Source organism: Panthera tigris, chromosome D2, assembly GCF_018350195.1.
Source record: "Panthera tigris isolate Pti1 chromosome D2, P.tigris_Pti1_mat1.1, whole genome shotgun sequence".
NCBI classification, from domain to species: Eukaryota; Metazoa; Chordata; class Mammalia; order Carnivora; family Felidae; genus Panthera; species Panthera tigris.
This window is the reverse complement of record NC_056670.1, coordinates 49,712,521-49,734,649: the sequence shown is the minus strand read 5'-3', so window position 1 is coordinate 49,734,649 and position 22,129 is coordinate 49,712,521. Positions and strand designations below refer to the sequence as shown.

General features: G+C 39.9%; 2 protein-coding genes across 9 annotated transcripts in view; one reads left to right on the top strand and one right to left on the bottom strand.

Annotated features, from left to right (window-relative positions):
- The window catches only part of KIF20B (kinesin family member 20B), a 72,666-nt gene extending 71,481 nt beyond the window's left edge, over nt 1-1,185 (bottom strand). For 5 of the 7 annotated variants that reach the window (XM_042960888.1, XM_042960892.1, XM_042960893.1 and 2 more), the window contains exon 1: nt 1,040-1,185. The gene's annotated coding sequence lies outside the window, so the exon portion shown is untranslated. The remainder of the gene's footprint in view (nt 1-1,039) is intronic. The other 2 variants (XM_042960890.1, XM_042960891.1) reach the window with 2 other exon arrangements.
- Nucleotides 1,186-1,271: 86 nt separating this feature from the next.
- The window catches only part of PANK1 (pantothenate kinase 1), a 101,375-nt gene continuing 80,517 nt past the window's right edge, over nt 1,272-22,129 (top strand). For both annotated transcript variants that reach the window (XM_015536626.2, XM_042960896.1), the window contains exons 1-2: nt 1,272-1,513; nt 6,576-6,720. The gene's annotated coding sequence lies outside the window, so the exon portion shown is untranslated. The remainder of the gene's footprint in view (nt 1,514-6,575; nt 6,721-22,129) is intronic.

Genomic DNA, 22,129 nt, shown 5'->3' with positions numbered 1-22,129 from the left:
AAAATACATAGACTGTTACCGCAGCTTCTGGGTAAACATGCTACCTCGTTTTAAAAGCAAAAGTAAACCTTGGGTGCCTGGCTGTCTCAGTCTGAGCATCGGACTCTTGGTTTCAGCTTGGGTCATATCTCAGGGTTAGTGGGATCCAGCCCCACCTGTAGGGCTCCACGCTGACAATAGGGAGCCTGCTTGGGAATCTCTCTCTCCCTCTCTCTGACTCTCCCCTGCTAGCTCTCTCTCTCTCTCAAATAAACAAACATTAAAACATCTTAATTTAAAAAAAAAAGTGAATCTGAATCTGATCACTTTAAGCAAAGATTGCTTAAGGCATGAATTTAGGATTGTCAACTAATCCTTCAGCAAGGAACATTAGAGTTGTGTCAGGAAGGAATCACTGAAGCAGGAAGTAGAACGAGTTGGAGGAAACATTCTAAACTGGGGGATGACAGTAGTCTTCACATTTGCCATACACACCCTCTTCCGCTTGGTACTAAAAAGCCCCAAAGGGCAAACCCCTGGTAGTGGAAGCAGCGTGGAAATAAAAGCACCTACAGCCAGACAGGGCTTCCCCCCACCCCCCCGCCCCCAAAAAAGAGGTCATATCATCTGCCAAGCAAACTGCTCACCTCCGGGATCCAGAAAACTAGGCCTGGCAATGGAGGCCAGCGCCCCAACAACAGCAGCAGCAATAACAAAAAACACTAATTGCAAACACTTGGTGCCTACTATATACTGGCACCGTTTCTAACAACTTTACATATTATTTTATCTTCACAAGAGCCGGAAGAGGTTAAATATTATTCTTATTACCTCTTTTAACACATGAGGAAACTGAGACCCAGAGAGAGAAAATACGTTGCCTTGCCTCACTCAGCTAATATGCGGTGGAGACGACATTTAAGCCCCAACCCAAGTAGTATGGCTCAACCCTGCGATTGGCAGGCGGTGCCCACGGTGCCCTAGGAGCACCCATCGCTCTGCAACCCAGTTTCCCGAAAGTAACCTCAGGGGCGTCGCGATCCCCTAGGAAGGTACTCACACTGCCAGCACCGTTTTCCAGCCTCAAGTCTGGTATTTGCGCAGTCAGCCACCTCGCACCCTCACCTGGGCCCACCTCTTCACCTGCACAAGTTGCCAGACCTTCCAGATCCGCGAGCAGCACCACGATGTTTTCTTTTTCAAATTCAAACAATGGCGGCCAAGCCACCGCACTGCACGCTGGGAGTGGGCGGGGCTTCCGGAACGGCGCCTAGGATCGCAGAGGCTCCAGCCGTGGGCTTCCCACTAGGTCCCGGAAGGAGCTTTCAAATCTGGGGCGGATTTCTGATCGCCCGCAAGTGATGGGCTATGGGGCCGGTGGGTGGTCTGCGTGCGGGGGATCGGAGCTTCCCGCAAAGCCCGCCGTGCCGCGAGGGATGGGACGCTGCCTGGTGGTTGCGGCGGGTACCACCTCCGTTGGCACGGACGCCAATCTCGGATACCGTCGTGGAGACGAGACAGCGAAGGCCTGGAGGTGAGGCCGCTGCCACCACACTTAGCCCCGCGACTCCCCCAGAGACGGGCCGAGGAATGGGGGCTAGCCTCTGCCCGGTCCGGTCCCTGCGGGCGGGAGCAGACCTACTTGTCCCGAGAGTCGCTTAGAACTAGCGCTGCCCGCACCCGAAGGGCCACTTCCCTCGCTGCGTGACCCCATATGTCATCCCCAGCCGCCCTCGTGGGCGAAATGAGTTTTTCCCAGAATAGACTCGTATAAGCATTTTCTTTCTTTCTCTCTCTCTCTTTCTTTTTCTTTCTTCCTCTTTCTTTCTTCCTTCCTTTCTTTTTTTCTTTCTTTCTCATTCTGAGAGTATAAAGCACCTACCGCTGCGAGGCGCTGTGCTTTGACAGTCTAAATTCCATGCATAGGCAAGGTCTTTGCCCAAAACGTTCAGAGCCAGTACAGCCTCCTCTGCCTCTTTTAAAGTGATCCTCTTCTTCCGAGTGTGGTGCTGTAATAGTCATGTCAAGCATGTATTACTGAGGCCGTCTCTCCCTGGTGTACTTGATTTTAAAGAAAAATATAACTGCTAAGGTTAATTGAGCGTTTACCTTGTGCTGGTGCTAAGCATATAAAATGGATCGTCTTACCGATCCTGAGAACAACCTTTTGAGGTAAATAACATTATCATACCCATTTTATAGATTCTGAGGAAGCTGACTTCATATAGTTAAGTAATTTGCCAAAAAGCATATGGTTATTAAGGGGGGGAGCTGGGATTTAAACGCAGCTGAATGAGGGGCGCCTGGGTGGCTCAGTCGGTTGAAACTTCGACTTCAGCTCAGGTCATGATCTCACTGCTCCTGAGCTCAAGCCTGGCGTGGGGCTCTGTGCTGACCGCTCAGATCCTGGAGCCTGCTTCAGATTCTGTGTGTGTCTCTCTCTCTGACCCTCCCCTGCTCACGGTCTCTCTTTCTCCCTCTCAAAAATAAATAAACATTTTTAAAAAATGTTTAAGAAAATCATATTTATATTTTTTAGTAAACAGATGCAAAAGAATATACAAAATACACTAACTTTTGTGTAAGAAAGGAAAAATGAAACTCTACATAGATATATACCACACACACACACACATTTTTTTCTTGTTTTTTAAGAGATAAACTCAAAAACTAAATAAGAAAATTAGCTGAAAATGGTCACCTATAGTGGGAATGTTATGCAAGGATTAGTGATGGCAGTTTGATTTCTCTGAATAACCTTTTGTTTTTTTAAATATAGTTTTGCCCTTTCAAAACATTAAGTCTAAAACAGTGGAAATAAAAGCAAGCCGTAAAACTTAATACAAAAAAGACCTGAACATACCTGTGTATCAAAATGCCAGCACAACCATACAGAGTTCATTCAATCACTTGAGTACAGTACTCCATGAACTGGGGTTAGGAGTTCTGGAATACAGCGTAAGAGCAAAAAGTGCAAAGAAATCAATAACTTCACTTAGTAAGTTTGATGTTGAAAAGGGTATTGGTATAGTAGTTTTGAAACTACTATGCATGCATTATTGGAAAAAGCAAACGAGTGAATATACTCATGTTGTTTGGAACCAAGTTTCTCACTGTGCGAGAAGGGAGATAACAAATATGGAATGATAGAAGTTAAGGAAGAATCCCAGAGTGTTGGATTTGAATCGGCATTAGTAGAATAAAGTTGTGATTTCTTTTTTTTTTTTTTTTTTTTTTAATCTCAGTTGGTCTGTTGGCAGGGCTTAGAGGCATAGAAACTCTGACACCCCAGTAACAATGAGCACACTAGCACCAAGCTGCCCAAGTGGTTTCTAAATACCATTCTCATCCCTAAAACGAATCAGTGCTCCTTGGAGAGAAGGCTGATTCTCATCCGGAGCAAGGAATTACAAAGCAAACCTGGAACACTCTTGTCAGAAAGCAAAGAAGTCCTTAGAGATTCACAGAGTCATTTCAAAGGATACTGGACCTAGCTTAAAGGAGCCTCTGTTGATCATACTTGAAACAATTTGAACATCAAAAAGAATAATGATGGCGAGAGATTGAAACAGATTTCATTTTTTAACATTCTTTCCATGAGAGACAGAAGGAGAGATGGAATAAAAATGAAAAGTTCTTTACACAAGAATGTCAATTAATGAATACAAATGAAGCAGTAAATGGGAAATCTCCATTTTGCAACTCCCAGTGTAAAAATTGATAGGAGTAAGCCTTATGAATACATGCTAAAACAATGGATAAAAGATGCTAAAATCATTGGCTGAAAGGTTGTTGGGGAACAGGACATTAACACTATCTCAAAGAATGTCCTAGAGAGTAATTCATAATTAGAAGGGAAAGGGGAATTTTACAATGTACAGGTTTATTTATTGGGCATACCTTAACCAAATGAGGAAACTTTAGCATCACCAATGATGGAGTGATCTATCACCTAATGATACCTGTGCCAGAAATGTTTAAGTCTAATTATGAGGAAACAAAACAAAATGAAAAGAATATAGAACACTTTACAAGACAGCAGGCCTCGGTTCTTCAAAAAGCATCAGGGAAAAAATGTCAGTGTCAGGGAAAAAGAAAAAAACAAGGTAAAGGAGTGCTTTAGTCAGGAGACAAAACTTACAAATGAAATTCATAAATCTTGATTGGTTCACAGATTTTTTTATCTTTATTTAATTTATTTTTTTAATTTACATCCAAGTTAGTTAGCATATAGTACAACAATGATTTCAGGAGTAGATTCCTTAATGCCCCTTACCCATTTAGCCCGTCCCCCCCCCCCACAACCCCTCCAGTAACCCTCAGTTTGTTCTCCATATTTAAGAGTCTCTTATGTTTTGTCCCCCTCCCTGTTTTTATATGATTTTTGCTTCCCTTCCCTTATGTTCATCTGTTTTGTCTCTTAAAGTCCTCATATGAGTGAAGTCATATGATTTTTGTCTTTCTCTGACCAGTTTCGCTTAACATGATACCCTCCAGTTCCATCCACATAGCTGCAAATGGCAAGATTTCATTCTTTTTGATTGCCGAGTAATACTCCATTGTGCGTGTGTGTGTGTGTGTGTGTGTGTGTGTGTGTGTGTGTGTATACCACATCTTCTTTATCCATTCATCCATTGATAGATGTTTGGGCTCTTTCCATACTTTAGCTATTGTCGATAGCACTGATATAAACATGGGGGTGCATGTGTCCCTTCGAAACAGCACACCTGTATCCCTTGGATAAATGCCGAGTAGCGCAATTGCTGGGTCGTAGGGTAGTTCTATTTTTATTTTTTGTGGAACCTCCATACTGTTTTCCAGAGTGGCTGCACCAGTTTGCATTCCCACCAGCAGTGCAAAAGAGATCCTCTTTCTCTGAATCTTCGCCAACATCTGTTGTTGCCTGAGTTGTTAATGTTAGCCCTTCTGACAGGTCACAGATTTTTTTTTTAAAGAAGTAACTACATGGGAATGCAAGCTGGTGCAGCCACTCTGGAAAACAGTATGGAGGTTCCTCAAAAAACTAAAAATAGAACTACCCTACGACCCAGCAATTACACTACTAGGCATTTATTCAAGGGATATAGGTGTGCTGTTTCGAAGGGACACGTGCACTCCCATGTTTATAGCAGCACTATCGACAATAGCCAAAGTATGGAAAGAGCCCAAATTTCCATCGATGGATGAATGGATAAAGAAGATGTGGTATATACATATAATGGAGTATTACTTGGCAATCAAAAAGAATGAAATCTTGCCATTTGCAGCTATGTGGATGGAACTGGAGGGTATTATGCTAGGTGAAATTAGAGAAAGGCAAAAATCATATGACTTCACTCATATGAGGACTTTAAGAGACAAAACAGATGAACATAAGGGAAGGGAAACAAAAATAATATGAAAATAGGGAGGGGGACAAAACAGAAGAGATTCATAAATATGGAGAACAAACTGAGGGTTACTGGAGGGGTTGTGGGAGCGGGGATGGGCTAAGTGGGTAAGGGGCATTAAGGAATCTACTCCTGAAATCATTGTTTCACTATATGCTAACTAATTTGGATGTAAATTTTAAAAAATAAAATTTAAAAAAAGAGAGGAAGAAGTAACTACAAAGAAACATTTTGTGGATAATGGAGAAATTTAAATATGGACTATATATTAGATGATACTGAATCAGTATGAGATTTTTTTGCATGTGATAATTCATGACTTTGTAGAAGACTGGAGAAGATACTTGCTTTGGTATTCAGCAATTTACCTTCAAAAGATTTGGCAAAAAATGAAACAAAACCAAAGTAGAACGTGAGAGGGAACAAAAGAATAGAGAGAATGGGGAAAATAGGACCAAAAAAGCAAATGTGGTAAAAAGTTAGTAATTGGTGGATCGAGGTGAAAGGTATCATCATGTACATTGTGCCATGATTTCTATTTTTAAAAATAACTCTGAGACTTTCTAAAAGAAAAAGGAAAAAATTTCTAATTCTTTACCAGGCCTTATAAGTATCACCGTCCAGCCAACCTCACTCTCTTCTTCTCTTTGTGCAGTAAGGGAATCTGCTCTGGGCACCTTAAACACACCAGGTTCTCTCTAGTATATATGAACCTTTGCATAGTTTGATCCCTCTATCCGATTTCTCTCCTCCCCATCGTTGTGTGGCTCAGGGCTCTTCCTCTAGATTTCTCTGTAATGGTGTGTTCTTAGAGAAGACTTCCTGTCCACCTTATCTCAGTGGGCCCTCTTTTTTATTTGCATATTTGTCTGGGTTTTGTTGTTCCCCCGCTTCCTCAAATATAAACTCTATGAGTACAAAGAACTGTTTCTACTGGTCTCAGATATATCCTCAATGACAATGTAAATCCATGGTGATCAAATAAATATTTGTTGAACAGTGAATGAAGGCTGATGTGGCTGAGTTGAAGACCCTGGGGAGGGATAGCCAGAAGCAAGTTTGGTGGGAACGGGCCAAGGCTTGATCCTACAAGACGCAGTCAACAAAGTACTGATTTGGGTCCTTATTCTAAAAGCGATGAGAAGCAAGCAGACCGTTCTTGGCATGAGCACAATCCAATCTGATTTGCCTCTGTGTTTTGAAAAGGTTAATCTCCTGGAGCGGCAAATAGAGACAGCTAAAGAAGAGTCACTGAACCAGTTAGGAGACTATTGCAGCCATCCCAGCAAGAGATGATAACGTGGACTTGGGACATGGCAGAGCTGATACAGAAAACTGGAAGATTTCAGAGGTATTTTTTCCTGTATTTGCCATTTCGGCACCAGCCACTGCGTTTTCCTGTAAAAACAGAGCCAACTTAACTGGGAAATGCTTCAGATTTAGTCCCAAGTCCAAATAATTCCATCCGTCCCCTTGAAGTGATCATTAGCATAAGAGGGAATTGTTAAGTTACATCAAGCTGATCTCCTTCCCTCGTCACAGCCTCTGCTGGTAAGAGCTACCAATCATAGCTAACTTTCCATGTGCCAGATAGTATTCTGAGCACTTTTATACTCAATCTTAACAATAACTGGGTGAGGTATTTTGTTGTTGTTACTATCCCCATTTAACAGGAGAGAAAACTGGGGCATGGAGCTATTAAAGAATAGTAAAGTTATCGTAGAAGTTAACTTAAAGGTGTTAAGTTTAATTCAGGTACTATTTGTAAAGTACTTATAAAAGCACCTGGCGTGTGTGAAATAGTCGCTTTTTAAATATACATCAACAGGGGCGCCTGGGTGGCGCAGTCGGTTAAGCGTCCGACTTCAGCCAGGTCACGATCTCGCGGTCCGTGAGTTCGAGCCCCGCGTCAGGCTCTGGGCTGATGGCTCGGAGCCTGGAGCCTGTTTCCGATTCTGTGTCTCCCTCTCTCTCTGCCCCTCCCCCGTTCATGCTATGTCTCTCTCTGTCCCAAAAATAAATAAAAAGTTGAAAAAAAATTTTTTTTAAATAAATATACATCAACAGTCAACAGTAGGGTGGGAATTGGAATCTGGGTAGTCTGGCAGTTAACCACTGTATTCTACTGCCTCTCAAAGCTTAGATCAACACCCCTGTAATTCTATTAAAAGAAGACCGAGTGCCTAGCTTCTGTGCAAAGCCACCTCCAAAAATAGGACTAACATAGTTTTTCAATCCAGAAACTGAGTATGTATTGATTACAGAGGTTTGAATGACAGGTTTAACCAAAATTTGTCAAGCACATGCTATGCAGCAAATGTTGCTACCCTCAAGGAGCCTTCCGTCTAAAGCAAGGCCTTATCAGTCTGAGATTTCAAGAAAGATTTAATCTTTAGTTTCTTAAGTCACCCAGTGTGTGAATGCATTAATTTCTCTCCTGTGCATCTAGTATGGTACTACTTTTGTACCATCTGATAAAATAGTCACACAAATAACTTTTTATGCCCTGTGGTTTATGTGGGGAACCTCGTGCACAATTTCAAAACAATATGACAAACGATATGATAGAAGTGTACAAAAAGTAGTAAGAGCAGAGCGAATACAGCTTTGGAGCAACAGTTCTGAAGTCAGACAGATTTGAGTTTCAATAGAAGCTCTGTTATTTACAGGAAGTGACCTCAGGAAGACTATTTCACTTCTTCAAGTCTCAAAGTTGTGAGGATTAAAATAGTGTCTGTGAGTTATTTAGTACAATAGGTCTCATAATGGTAGTTATTTTTATTAAGCCTGCTTCTTCTTAAGTCACTAGAATATGAGCTCATGGGTATATGTCTTGGTCCACTATAGCCCTGACATCTATGACCGTGCCTTGCATGAAACAGCCACTCAAATATTTTTTGATTTAATAAATGTCATCTACCAGGGAAGATTTCTTTTTTTTTTAACAGATTTTTTTTTTAAGTTTATTTAGTTCAGACAGAGACAGTGCATACAAGCAGGGGAGGAGGAGAGAGAGGATTCCAAGCAGACTCAGTGCTATCATCACAGAGCACAGCACGGGGCTTGAACCCATGAATCGTGAGATCATGACCTGAGCCAAAATCAAGGGTAGGATGCTTAGCCAACTGAACCACTCAGGTGTCCCAACAGGGGAAGATTTCTTCAAGTGCCATGTAGGCTAAAATGAATGAATGGGATTTGCAGTGAACCGCAGAGGGAAGCCATTTTAGGCAATGAAAACATGAGGCAATGAGAACAAAGACACGAGCACACAAAAGTTTCCAAAAACTGTGAACACATAGTTCAGTAGGACTGTGAGCGTCACTAACATGAATAACGATAGGAGGTGAAAAAACTCGTCTGGGCCTCGATCCTAAAGGGCCCTGTGTGATATGTTAAAGAGACGCAGAATTATATTCTATGAGCCAGAGGAGGTTGTAGAGACATGGAGGGAAAAATGGAGGAAGAGAAGCAACAGGAAGGGCCAGGTCTATAACATCTCAGTCTTTCTTACAGTGTGGGAGTCCAGAGATGAAGGATCGGGACATAGAAGTTTACTATGTACAGGTGCAGAGGTAACCAGTAGAGAAAGAAAGAATAACCATAAGACTCTTGAGCCAAATGTTTGTCATTGTAGGAAGTGAATAGTTAATATCTATAATTATTACAAGAAGAAATAACATTGGGAGCATACATATCTTTGATGTATATCAAAGATATGTATGGTAATTACCAAAAGAAGTAAAAACAAATTTTAAGAGTGGCTGCCTCTGGGAAGCAGGACTGGAGTCGTGGAGCGAGGGAGGGCATTATAAATTCTTTAAATTTATAATAAACATTTTTTAAGGTCATATGTCAGAGGAAAGATGCATTCCTTTCTTAAGCACTTATTGTGTGTCAAGCTATATGGCCCCATCACCTCCTTAGTGAACGAGGCTCCCCACTTCTGAGCCTGCAGAGACTGTGCAGTTGGCCGTCTTTCCAGAACACACTGGGCTAGTACTCATCTGAGAGTTTCTGCACTTTCTGTTCCCTCTATCTGTTCTTTCCAAAGGTCTTGGCATGACTAACTCCTTCTCATTATTCAGCGCTCATCTCAAACATACCTTCCCCAATGAGGCTATCTTGCCCACCCTACCTGAAGCTGCTCCCTTCACCCCACCCCCAACCAGTTACTTTCTACCACAGTGGCCTATTTTACTTTCTTTGTAGCACTTACAATAACTGAAATTACCTTATCTGTTGATGCTATGTCTTCCCCACCACAGTGTAAGCTTACGAGACAGGGATCTCATCCATCTTATTCACCACTATATCCCTAGTACCTCCAACAGTGCCTGGTAAATAGTAGCTGCTCAATAAATACTTGTTCAGTGAATGAATTCTAGCAGGTGTTCTATGCACCTCTAATGTCCTATAATGTCCCTGAAGACAATGATGGTGTAGCTTTTACTTTCTCTTTTTCTTTTTTCAGTATCCCTAGTACTCAGGCAGAGGGCCTGGTTCAAAATATGAGCTATTATAAGTTTTCATTAGGTATTCAATAAAAGTTTATTATTTGAATGTATACATGAATTAATGCTGTGTACATTCTTATATGCCATCTCATTAGTCTTAAGACCTTACTATTTGCTAGTAAAAATATATACACATTTAACCAGGAATGGGTTTCCCACTGTCTAGACCCTTCCAAGTGCCAAAGCTGGGGCTTCTGCTTCTATTTCATCTTCAGTATCCTCTGGCGGTAAAGCAACTCACAGTGTTTTGAAAAGCATGTCCTATTGGCAAGGGTGAAATCCACAGAGAGAAACAGTTCAAGTGGGATCCTAGCAAAATCTTAGGGCACAGGTGGGCATCCTTCACTTGGGTGATCCAAGAAGCCAAGTGCAAAGGCCTGCCGGTGATCACAACAGGACTTAAGGCTCCTCTACACAGAGTGGCATACTCACTCAAATGTTGGGGGTGGTCTGTAGTCACCAGCCAGCAACCATCTCTTCGCATGAGCTCTCTCTTTTTAACTCTGTCCTTTTTTGGAAGTCAGTCAATTGGATATTAACTGTTTCCTTCTCTTTGTATCCCTAATCTAACAATCTCAGTTGTCTACAAGTCGATGCAGATAGATCTAACTACATGGAAGTGTGTGGCAAGAAAGAAAAGCTCAGCACTAACATTTCAAGACCTTTTGTTTCTGCTTATAACATAGCAAATAAGAAAAACCACAGCATTCCATTGCCAAAATGGAATTACTTAAAACCAAAATGGCACTATTTATAGATCATATCTTGCATTGTTTTGAAAATAGCACAGGGCAGTGCTAGTGGACCTCACATACATATTCAACAATAATTATAGGCTTTCTGGTGCATTTATCTATGCCAAAAAGTTTTGTTTTGATGAGCTATTTCAAGATTCTAGTTTCCTCAGAAGGAGAAAGTAGGATCATGCCAATATGATCTTTTTATTATAGAAAATATTGTACTTTTCAGATTTCAATTGCTAGGGAAAATAATGATGGTATGAATAGTGTGACTATTTTTGGTTAAGGGAAGCCATTACATTACCGTAATTAATTGATAAATAATGAGACCAATGTCAATAAATCCCTTAGAAAATACAATCTTTGATATACATCGACAAGGCCTTAGTGATATTGGGAGGAAGGAGAGGGAGGCAAGAAGGAAAATGAGAAGGAAGAAGAAAAATGCATACTTATGTAATTTTTGTTTTCAGTTATCTAAAGGAATATTTCTGAGCCTTTGGTCACAGAGGTATAGAATATTAGGGACATAAGGGGCCCAATGATCTGGTTCAAATTTTTCATTTTATATGGGGGGAAAAAACAACGTTCTGAAAAATTAAGTGACACACCCAAGCATTCATCATTAGTAAATGGCAGAGCCAGAATATGAATACACAGCACAAATAGCCAATCTTTTAAAATAGATACGCAAGAAAAAATACCAAGTTATAAATAATTAGTATAGTATGATCTCATATTAGCAATTTCAAGACTAGCACACATTTTCTTAAAATACATGAATAAGCTCATCTTTCACAATCAGAAAATTAGCATTGTTTCCTTTTTATTTCCAGAACTCCTGTTACTCCATTTCTCCCAGAATTTTACCCGAATATAAATTTACCCTAATGAAGGGTTTGTGTTCAAAAGGCTTTTATTAATACCTTATCGTGTCTCTCAAACAAAAATTCTTATACAGATTTTATTTTTTTTATTCCCTCTAAGTTAAAAACACACTTCTATAGTTTTTTGTTTTTTTGTTTTTTAACGTTTATTTATTTTTGAGACAGAGAGAGACAGAGCATGAACGGGGGAGGGTCAGAGAGAGAGGGAGACACAGAATCTGAAACAGGCCTCAGGCTCTGAGCGGTCAGCACAGAGCCCGACGCGGGGCTCGAACCCACGGACCGTGAGATCATGACCTGAGCCGAAGTCGGCCGCTTAACCGACTGAGCCACCCAGGCGCCCCACATACTTCTATAGTTAACATGATTATTATTATTATCATCATCATTATTATTCAAGTAGTTAAAACAATATAAGTACATTAAATATTTTTGGTAGTTACTAAACAACTAAGTAGAATTTTTCAGAAATATACCTCTTATAAGGATTAATGGGGATTTATTTTTCCATTAGTTCATGTGCTCATGGAAGAATATTATATCTAGAATGGAGAAGAGTACCACTTTATTGCTGTTTTTCATTTTTATATATGTAAGCATATAATTGCCTTGTACACAAAAATAATGTAGGAGTAGAAAGACTTTATGACAACATCACCAAATTCTTTAAACTTCTTTCAAATTACATGCCAAATACAAGAGTGACTCATTATCTGAGATTATTTTTAAAGACTTATCACCTAACAGTTCAATTAGGTCCTCTTTTAATTTTGTTGAAAGCTGTAAATTAGCTCTCTCTCTCTCTTTCTCAAAACTAAATAAACATCAAAAATTTTTTAATTATGTAAACCTTAAAAAAAAGAGTTTTATTATACAGACGTTAGAGTCTCAAACTTTTTTTTTTTTTTTTTAATGTTTATTTTTTAGAGAGAGCGTGAGTGGGGAAGGGGCAGACAGAGAGGGAGACACAGAATCCAAAGCAGGCTCCAGGCTCTGGGCTGTCAGTACAGAGCCTGATGCAGAGTTCAAACTCACAAACCGGGAGATCATGACCTGAGTTGAAGTCAGACGCTTAACCGAGTGAGCCCCTAGAATCTCAAACTCTTAAACTACACCAAAAAGGCTTTATCAAAAATGAACAAGTGACTATTAATTGCATCTTTTACTCTTTTACTCGGCACCACTCATTTAAACCAATACACTCAGTAAAAAATGGAAATATTTCAATGTCTGTGCAAATGCAAAATTTTTTATAAAATTTCTTTCATCATATGTTTGAAATATATTTATGTCAAAATCTTTAAGGTTTCATTTACTGAATGTATGGAAAAATGTCATATAACATAATTGACAAAGCCAGTGCTCACTGTCAGACTTATCAGTTTATACGAACATTGTAAGATTTATTTTGTCAGAAAAAGTCTGATTTTATTTTTCAATTTAAATAACTGTCTTAACGTCTGTTTTAAGGAATAGTATCAAAAACACTGAGAAGTGGGGCGCCTGGGTGGCGCAGTCGGTTAAGCGTCCGACTTCAGCCAGGTCACGATCTCGCGGTCCGTGAGTTCGAGCCCCGCGTCAGGCTCTGGGCTGATGGCTCGGAGCCTGGAGCCTGTTTCCGATTCTGTGTCTCCCTCTCTCTCTGCCCCTCCCCCGTTCATGCTCTGTCTCTCTCTGTCCCAAAAATAAATAAAAAACGTTGAAAAAAAAAATTTAAAAAAAAAAAAAAAAAAAAAACACTGAGAAGTAAGTTATAGAATCTGTGTTGTATATTTGCAAAAGCAATCAATATTAAAATGATACAGATCTAATATAATTAATTTTACGTTAGTTAATTGAAACCAAGTAGTACATTTTTTATTCATCTGCAGTTTTGGCAATGTAGTATCCGGCTAAAACTAGAAGTTACTGATGAAGCAAGAGTAGGGGAATAGGTGTGATATTCTTTAGGAAACGTACAGATGTATAATTTGAACTCTGATATTAAATTTTTTAATATAATACAAAGCATGCTTAAAACTCAGAGATAGTCATTAATTGCATTAGACATCACAACCAAACTTTTTTGTGTTTAATAGAAGATAAAGGTATATGCTAATTAGGGTAATTAAAGCTAGCTGCTGTAAAACAACAGCTCCAACTGGTTTATTCCTCATTCATTTCATACATAGCCCCGTTGCGAGTAGGGTGACTGTGCTGGGCAACTGCCTTGAAAATACTGGCTTGGTTCCTCTCAGTTGGTAATCTGCAGTATTGACCTCTGCAGACCTATCTGAAGGCAAAGAGACCGCTTGAATAAGGGTGCCAGAAGGATTTATAACTAGGCCTGCAAGTCGTGTACATTCCTGCTGCTCATATTCCTTTGGAAGGAACCCAGTCTAACTGCAGGGGAGAATGAGAAATGCGGTTTTCCTACACACTGAGATTCCTACACACTCAGGAAGAGGAAACCCAGTTGATGAGCAGATAGCCAATGTCTGTCACATAGCTAATAACTAATTGGTCCAGCAGCTGGCAAATTCAGGTGTTGTTATGGGGAGATGGTAAAAAATAATTCAGAGGATGAAATAAAATAGGAATTGAGTATAATCAGAATAAATATCTCATGATCCGGTTTGATAAAATAGGTTTCACTACTTCATTGGCTGATATATAACTAATCTGAGAGAAACCTTGTAAGAATTTTATCTGTGAGTGCTACCCAATGTCTCTTTTAAAAATTGGTATTTCTAAAAAACATTTGTTACACTAACAAATAATCAGCATTGCTACCACTACTGTTCAGGCTTTTGGTGATGCTTTTCTTTCCAGCTAATGACAAGTGCTAAGGTGGGCTTTTTTTTTAAGCTCTTTGATTTGCTGTCATAGAACTCTCTCCCAAGAGCATTCTTTGATAGAGTCCAAAAAGAGCCAGAGGCACAGTCATTTCACTGTCCATTCTAATTTAAGTCAGAATATCCCAACACTACTGGCCAAAATACTCTGGTTCCAAAGCAGCGCTTAACTCTTAATAGAAATCCGTAGAAGAAAGACAAGCATCAGGTAGGTTTCTATGTGTTTTGATTAATTGTTCAAGGAGGCTTCCCCAAAACCAGTCATTTGAATTGTTCTTTTGTTGGGCAACCAGGAGATGTTTACTCCTTGGAACAATGCACCATAAAGTAGGAGATTAAACTACAGTGAAGGGAGAAGTGCGAATGCAGAATGTTTGGTCAAGAAAAAGGAAAGAGTATGTTGAAGTAAGAAAAATAGGTAGGGCGTTATAGTCAAATAGATGGGTGGATTCCAAGCTCTGTCAGTTTGAAGTTTGTGACATTAGGCAAGGTCAACACACCTTTCTGAATCTGATGCTTCTTAAATGCCAGCTTCTCTCTGTGCCAGCCTGGCAGACAAAAACACCCATTAAATAGTAGTTATTATTACAATCTAACAGGAGAGACCAGTGTTGGAAAATAATAGGAGAGTGACATAACCCCACCTAACGAATATGATCTCTTCCACTCCTAAGGGAGAGAATCCTCATTGGATTTTATACACTCTCGTATTTATTTAGTAGGTTGTATAAACTCTTCTGGGATGACAGGACCTGTGCTTTAACTCATTCCATAAACCCCTCCGCCCTAAGAACCATGCTGGGAAAAGAGAGAAGGACTTGGAACCAAATCAAAAGTCTTCAGCCCTCTATAATACAGGCACCCCCCCCCCTTTTCAAAAGTTCATGTTTTGCACTTCACTTTTACAAAAGATCTATATTAGCACTGTTTTCACCAACCAAAAGAAATCCAGAAGTGGCTGAGTGGCTCAGTCAGATAAGTGACCAACCCTTGATTTCTGCTCAGGTCATGATCTCAGGGTTCAGGAGTTCGAGCCCTCAGTCTGACTCTGTGCCCCTTCCCTCTCCCCCACGTCCTCGTGCTCTCTCTCACTCTCTCTCAAAATAAATAAATAAACTTAAAAAGAAAAGAAAAGAAATCCAAAGAGGATTTTTGCTGTCATGAGAAAAAGCGAAAACAGTGTTCAGCTGTTTCGCAGTTAAGCTCTTACAGAAGCAGCACGAGCCCCGGCAACTAGAGTGGCGCCACCAAGCGCCTTCTTCAGGAACTACACTCAGCATCTCATCGGCCGTAGCTTTGAACTGTTTGGGAGCATCGGTGCTTCATCTAGATTTATTCTGTACATTTGACAGCTATATCCTAAGGTATCAGAAAAGCCTAAGAGAGGTTATTTCTGGGGTCTGGGCACACTCAAAAAATTTTCCATATAAATTAATGGTAATTGTTTCTATGCTTTATGCCATTTGGCTTTCAAAAGATTTCATAGGAACGCTACTTTCAGATAGCAGGGGAAACCTGTATGTAGTTCGTATTAAATGTTTGATGAGGATATAAACAAATATGGGAATGATGGGAATGAGTAAGAAAAGCTGGCTATCCAAAAAGAACTTATAAAATAACACGTGACATAGGGCCCAACCCACAGAAGTCCTTCAAAATTCTCATGAATTCTGAGTTGAAAGAAATATATTAGTAGAGTGCCTAAAATATGTTTTAATTCTGAACTTGATTAACAATAATTCTGAGTCACAGTTGGGGTATATAATTTGTAGAACAGTTAAAAAACAAACCAAAAACCTTTCAAATGCGTGGATATTTAAAGGAAATTTGTGGGAGTGTTTGGGATGTAATCGGAAATGAGTGGTTTTCTTTCATCTTTCCTGATTGCTCATTGTGGGGCAATAAGTAACTAGGCACATAAGTACCAAACAGATAATTTGGTACAAAAAGAAACATCTATATTCAATGACTATAAATTTAGCATTTGTAACCATTTCTTGCCAAGACATCCTCACATTATTCAGCATGGGGCTCAGTTATTGACTGTGCCAGTCAAACAGCCAAGAGTATCAAGTTCCTTTGCTAAAAATATTTCAACCCAAATCATCCTGGCAGACAATAATACCAGAACAAAAGTCCTTTGTCTAACAAAGTGACCAGATTTTAGAAGACTGAATAGAGGCAGAAAAGACAAAGCGTGGTTGCATTGCCTTGGGCAAGTTACTAATCGAGCCTCAGTCTTTTCATCATTAAAATGATATTTTTAATACAAGTTCATAATCTGCACTCTGCAATTCCTAAGTAGGGTTAAAAAAAAAAAAAAGGCAAAAACTCTCTGGAACCCGCAAGTATTTTTGTCAGCTTGGCACCGGGACTGTTTGGCATCAGAGGTGGCCATGGACAGACTTGAAGCCTCAGTTATGTCTCAGCACTCATATTCATCACACACACCCTCTGCTGTTTGCTGACGCTCTGTGACTTAGGGATTCATTTTACCATGAACGTTCCCCAAAGCATTAAAGATACGGGTAACAGTGAAAAGAAAAGGAAGCCATCAGGCTTTATCAATAGCTCAGAAAATGGAAGATCGATGATGGTGTGTCTGTGAGAGACATGTTACTGAAGACTGTGCTGCAGAAACCACCACCTCTGACTTAAAGAAACAGAAAGGCGAGTTGTTGAAATTGTGTGATGACAGTCAACACCAGGAACTAGTGAAAAATAGAAACACACGGCCCAGGGCCAAAAATGAAGATCTCGCATGTGTGTTGATTGAATGGATCCAACAACAAAGAAGTACACGCCACTGGCTGGCTTGTTGGTTGTGAAACAAGCTAGAATGTGCCATGGAGAACTAAACCTTGAAAAGTGAGGATGAATATTCAGAAGGCTGGCTGCAGAAATTTAAAAAGTGTCACGGTATCAAGCATCCTAAAATATATGAAAAAGCTCCTACTGATTATGAAACCCTTGAAAATTGCATTGGTGGGTTCGCTAAGGTGACATCTGATGAAAACCTTAGCCCTGAACAAATGCACAATGCTGATGAAACAGCTCTGTACTGGCACTATGTTTCTAGAAAAACCTGAACAATGGCTCACAAAAGGGCACCAGCAGATTTCAAAGATGCCAAGCAAAAGTTGACTGTTGGGTGTGCTAATGCTGCAGGCACACACGAGACAAAATTGGCAGGGACTGGAAAAAGCCTGTATCCAAAATATTTACAGGCTGTGTGCAGTCTACCTGTGCATTATTATGCAAACAGGAAAGCATCGGTAACAAGAGAAATCTTTTCTGATTGGTTCAGTAAGTACAAGCTCCCAGCAAGCAAGCTGGACTGCAAGACAATTGCAAAATTTTATTGTTCTTAGACAACCATTCTGCACTTCCCCTTCCTGAAATTCTTGTGAAAAGTAATGTTTTTGGCATTTACTATCCTCCCCCCCCCAACATGACATCCAAAATACAGCCTTGTGACCAAGGAACCCTATGCTCTAGGAAGAGCTATCACTTTTTTTTTCACCAGCACATTTGCTTCAGTTAACAAATGCCCGAAAATTCAATACTTTTAAAAAAAAATTTAGTCTTAAAGATGCCATCGACGCGTTGCTAATGCTTGGAATGATGTTGATAAGTCAACATTAACTAATGCTTGGCACAGGCTTTGGGCTCCAATGGTGTTTGAAAATGACCTGGCCAGTGAAGATTTTCAAGGATTCAGAGATTATGATGAGAAGATGTTATCAAAACTCATTGCTTATGCCAAAAGTTTATCAGCCAGAAGTGTAAATAAGTTGGAAGAAGCCGACATGGAAGAAATGATGTACATTGAAAATGATGTATCTGTTGTGTGTTCTTTCAGTAATGGGAAATTGCTGAGATGGTAAGTACAGGTCAGTGTGAAGACCGTAGTAATAATGATGATGACGTGAGTGTGGGCGAAAAAAGCCTGAAAATGTGTGATTGATTCATTGCTAGCCTTGAACAACGTGCATTTATCAGTGAGCAAGAGATCATGGCCGTTTATTCAATTAAAGAGAAACTGCTTAGACGGAAACCTATGTTAAGGAGACCAGTGAGAGTGGGGAAAGTCTTTAGAAAGGCCCTATGTGGTTAATGCCTCTTCATCACTTGAGAATCCCATTCCTGGCTCCTCATCAAACGTCCAGCTCCAGCCTGGTTTCGTAGGTAAGGATACCACCAGTGTAACCTCTTCTCCAAGATTCTCAAACAACTAGAAGTGATAAATATTTATTGTATGTGTTATCGGTTAGTTTTCATAAATATAAATTTAAAATATTATTTAAAAATATTTTTAAAATTTTTTAGTGTTTATTTATTTTTGAGAGAGAGAGAGCGAGAGAGAGAGAGAGAATGAGCAGGGGAGGGGCAGAGAAAGAGGAAGAAGCAGGCTCCAGGTTCTGAGCTGTCAGCACGGAGCCCGATGCGGGGCTCGAACCCACAAATCGTGAGGTCATGACCTGAGCTGAAGTTGGACGCTTAACCAACTGATCCACCCAGGCACCCCTAAAAAATATTTATCATAAGCAACAAAAGAAATAAGAAGCTTACGTACTTATGGCCTATATTTATCCCGCCATTCCATTTACCAATAAATTTATTCACCAACAAATTTCATTTGCCAATGGATTTATTTATCTAAATAAATTGTAACATTATTTATGGTCTTTATTCCATTTAGTGTGAATTTTCATACATCTCTCTGCAGAAATAATGAGTTTTGTAACCATTTGGAATATTACAAAATTAATAGTATATGTACCATATTCCCAATTTCTTTATAAGTTCCAAAAGTTTCATTTCCAAAATACATCTGGTCCCCAGGGTTATGGATAAGAGATTGTGGACCTGTAATATTTACCTTCAAGTTTGTTGTGAAGACCCAATAAGATAATTAATGTAAAATGCCTGGCACAGAGTAAATGCTCATTAAATATAATTGCTATCATTACTATTCCATTCCCCTACTCTTAAAAGGAAAATGTAGGACAAGGTCTTTTTGAAGTTAATAAATTGACCTTGCACAGTAATAATAAGCATTCTTCAGATTTTATCAGCTTAAGAGATCCTTTGGCAACATGCTGCTGATAGGTACTAGAGTATCTCTTAAATCTTCATCCAAAAGATTGAAGCATTCCCAAATTGGAGGATAGAAAATGTTATGTTACAACAAGTTACACTGGTTTTATAAAATACATACACCTCTAATTAGCCTTTGCATTATTCGACAAAGAGACATAATTGGTTATCTGTCTGCTAACCATTTCCTCAGTTCCCTCTGCCATTAGCACCCCATAAACAATATTTTAATCTTCCTTGTGAGTAAGGATTTATTCCTAATCCTCTGTGTATATCCTCAGCTGCTATCATAAAATTTGAAGATAGCTGAGTGAATAAAATTGGCATTTTGTTTTACAAATAAAACTATTATTAGCCTGATGAATGTCAGTTGACCCCCTATAGGTTGGTCTCCTTTTTTTTGGTTTCTTTGTAGTGTCTATAAGATTTATTGCTTTTCTTTCATTATAAAAGGCATATGACAACTATGCAGAATATATGGAAAGTATTACTTATAAAGAAGAAAATAAACTCACCTTTATCTTACAACCTGTGATAATCACTCTTAACATTTGTTTACTCTCTGCTATCTATTGTCCTAAACTGTAAACCCTATGAGGGTGGAAACTATGTGCATTCATTCCTGTTCTCTACTCTGCTCAGCATCCCACAGTAGCAGGCATATAACAGATACAAAGAAAATACTCACATACTCAAGGATCAAACTAAATTCACAGGGGACTTTTGACCGTATTATTTCTAATTAACACTGTATTGGGAGCAATTTCCCATATCTGTCCTATTTGATCTAACCAAATCTGATTTCCTATACTGCACTCAGCTTATCCTCTTTATTTCTAGAACTTGCTACTTCCAGGCCCTGGGTAACATTATCCTGCAGCCTCTCTGCCACACCAGCCTTCCTTTCCCTGTTGTCTTCACTGCTTCCCCATCAGAACTGCCCCTCTTTTCCCATTGGCTCATGACCCAGCTCTCTACTGGCTGCTCTTATAAGGAATAGTTGATCCTCACCATCGTGTGAACCCATATATACCCTGACTGACCATTGGTTCCCATTCTCCACGGAGCGCTGCTTTGGGATTGGGGTGAGCGAAATCGGGAAAGGCATGCAATGCAAGGGACAGAGAGTCTCAGTGGGGAGGCAAACAGTAGCAGCTCCATCTTGTAGGGATGAGAACGGTGGGCTCTCTGTTGTCCGTATTATCCAGGCTCCTGTGATCAGTCCCTGAAACAGGTGTGAACTGAGAAATGCCTGGAGTCACTGTTCTGCGCTGGAAATCTCAGCCAGGCACATGATTAAAGGTCTGCCCCACTGATATATGTCACCAGAAGACACCTTACTTTGTACTGTGAACCAGACCCCAGGAACTAGATGCATGTAATTGAATTTATGGACCCTATTCCTATGTTATTTCAGGATTTTTCTGTAACTTTTACAAAATTCTAATGAAAGATAATATTCTTCCTCTCCCAAATAATACGCCTCACAGTGACTGTTAATTTCCTTATCTAGAGATAATTTTTTTAAACGTTTATTTATTTTTGAGAGAGAGACAGAGCATGAGTGGGGGAGGGCCAGAGAGAGAGAGAGATACAGAATCCAAAGCAGGCTCCAGGCTCTGAGCTGTCAGCACAGAACCTAACACGGGGCTCGAACCCACGAGCCCTGAGATCATGACCTAAGCCAAAATCGGATGCTTAACCAACTGAACCACCCCGGCACCCCCATATAAGGATAATTTTTTAAAATATCATCTATCCTTAGTTTTCTAAAATGTTACCATCAAATGTCTAGGTGTGATCTGAGGTTTTTTTGTTTTTCTGTTCATTCTAAGTGGCATTTATGGACCCTTTCATTGGGAGTTTCCTGTCTTTCATTGACAATGAGATATTTTATTCTTTTTTTTTTCTTTACTATTTTCTCTCCTCCATTCCCTTTAGTCTGTCCTTCTGGAACTCCTCTTTGATTTTCTTCAAATGTTTGATGATTCTTCATTGTGTCATGTTTGCATTTTCAATTACCTATTAGCCTGCCCATATGTCTGAGCACCTTTTTTTGCTTCTTATGGTTCTAGGGGACAGGTAGGACATACTACCTGACTGAGTAGATCATTAGCAACTTCTGTAGGCATTGGAACTCCCATTTTCTTTTGGGGGTACAATGCCCCTTGGGTACTTCCCTGCTGGTAAGGCCCAAGTAGTCCTTTTCATTGGAATTGTCTTTGCTATTTGCTGCATAGCACAGCTGGAAGAAGGAACCTGACTGTACCTACTGCCGTAATGTTAACCCAAATCATACTAAACGTTGGATTGGGACTGCCTCCTGTTCCCCATATCCACTTTCCCCAAGCTGAAGCCTCTCTCACAGTTTACAGGTGCCGTCTTCACTAATACTGGACAGTGGTTCCCTCCCTCCATGTCATCCCAGTTCTGCTTTCTGTCTTTCACCAGTTCCTGCAGAATTTTTGGTCCATTGAGAGTAATTAAGTCATCTTGTAAGTCAGCATGATCTTCAAATATCTGTATATATATTTATATATGCACTTTAGATTCGTTTTAGGGTTAAGCCCGGAGAGGAAGTCTAGATGAACATGTGTTTGTTTTTACCGCCATCTGGATCCAACCCCGTTGTAGTTTTCAAATGTGTTTAACAGACATACTACATTTCAAACAAAATCATAT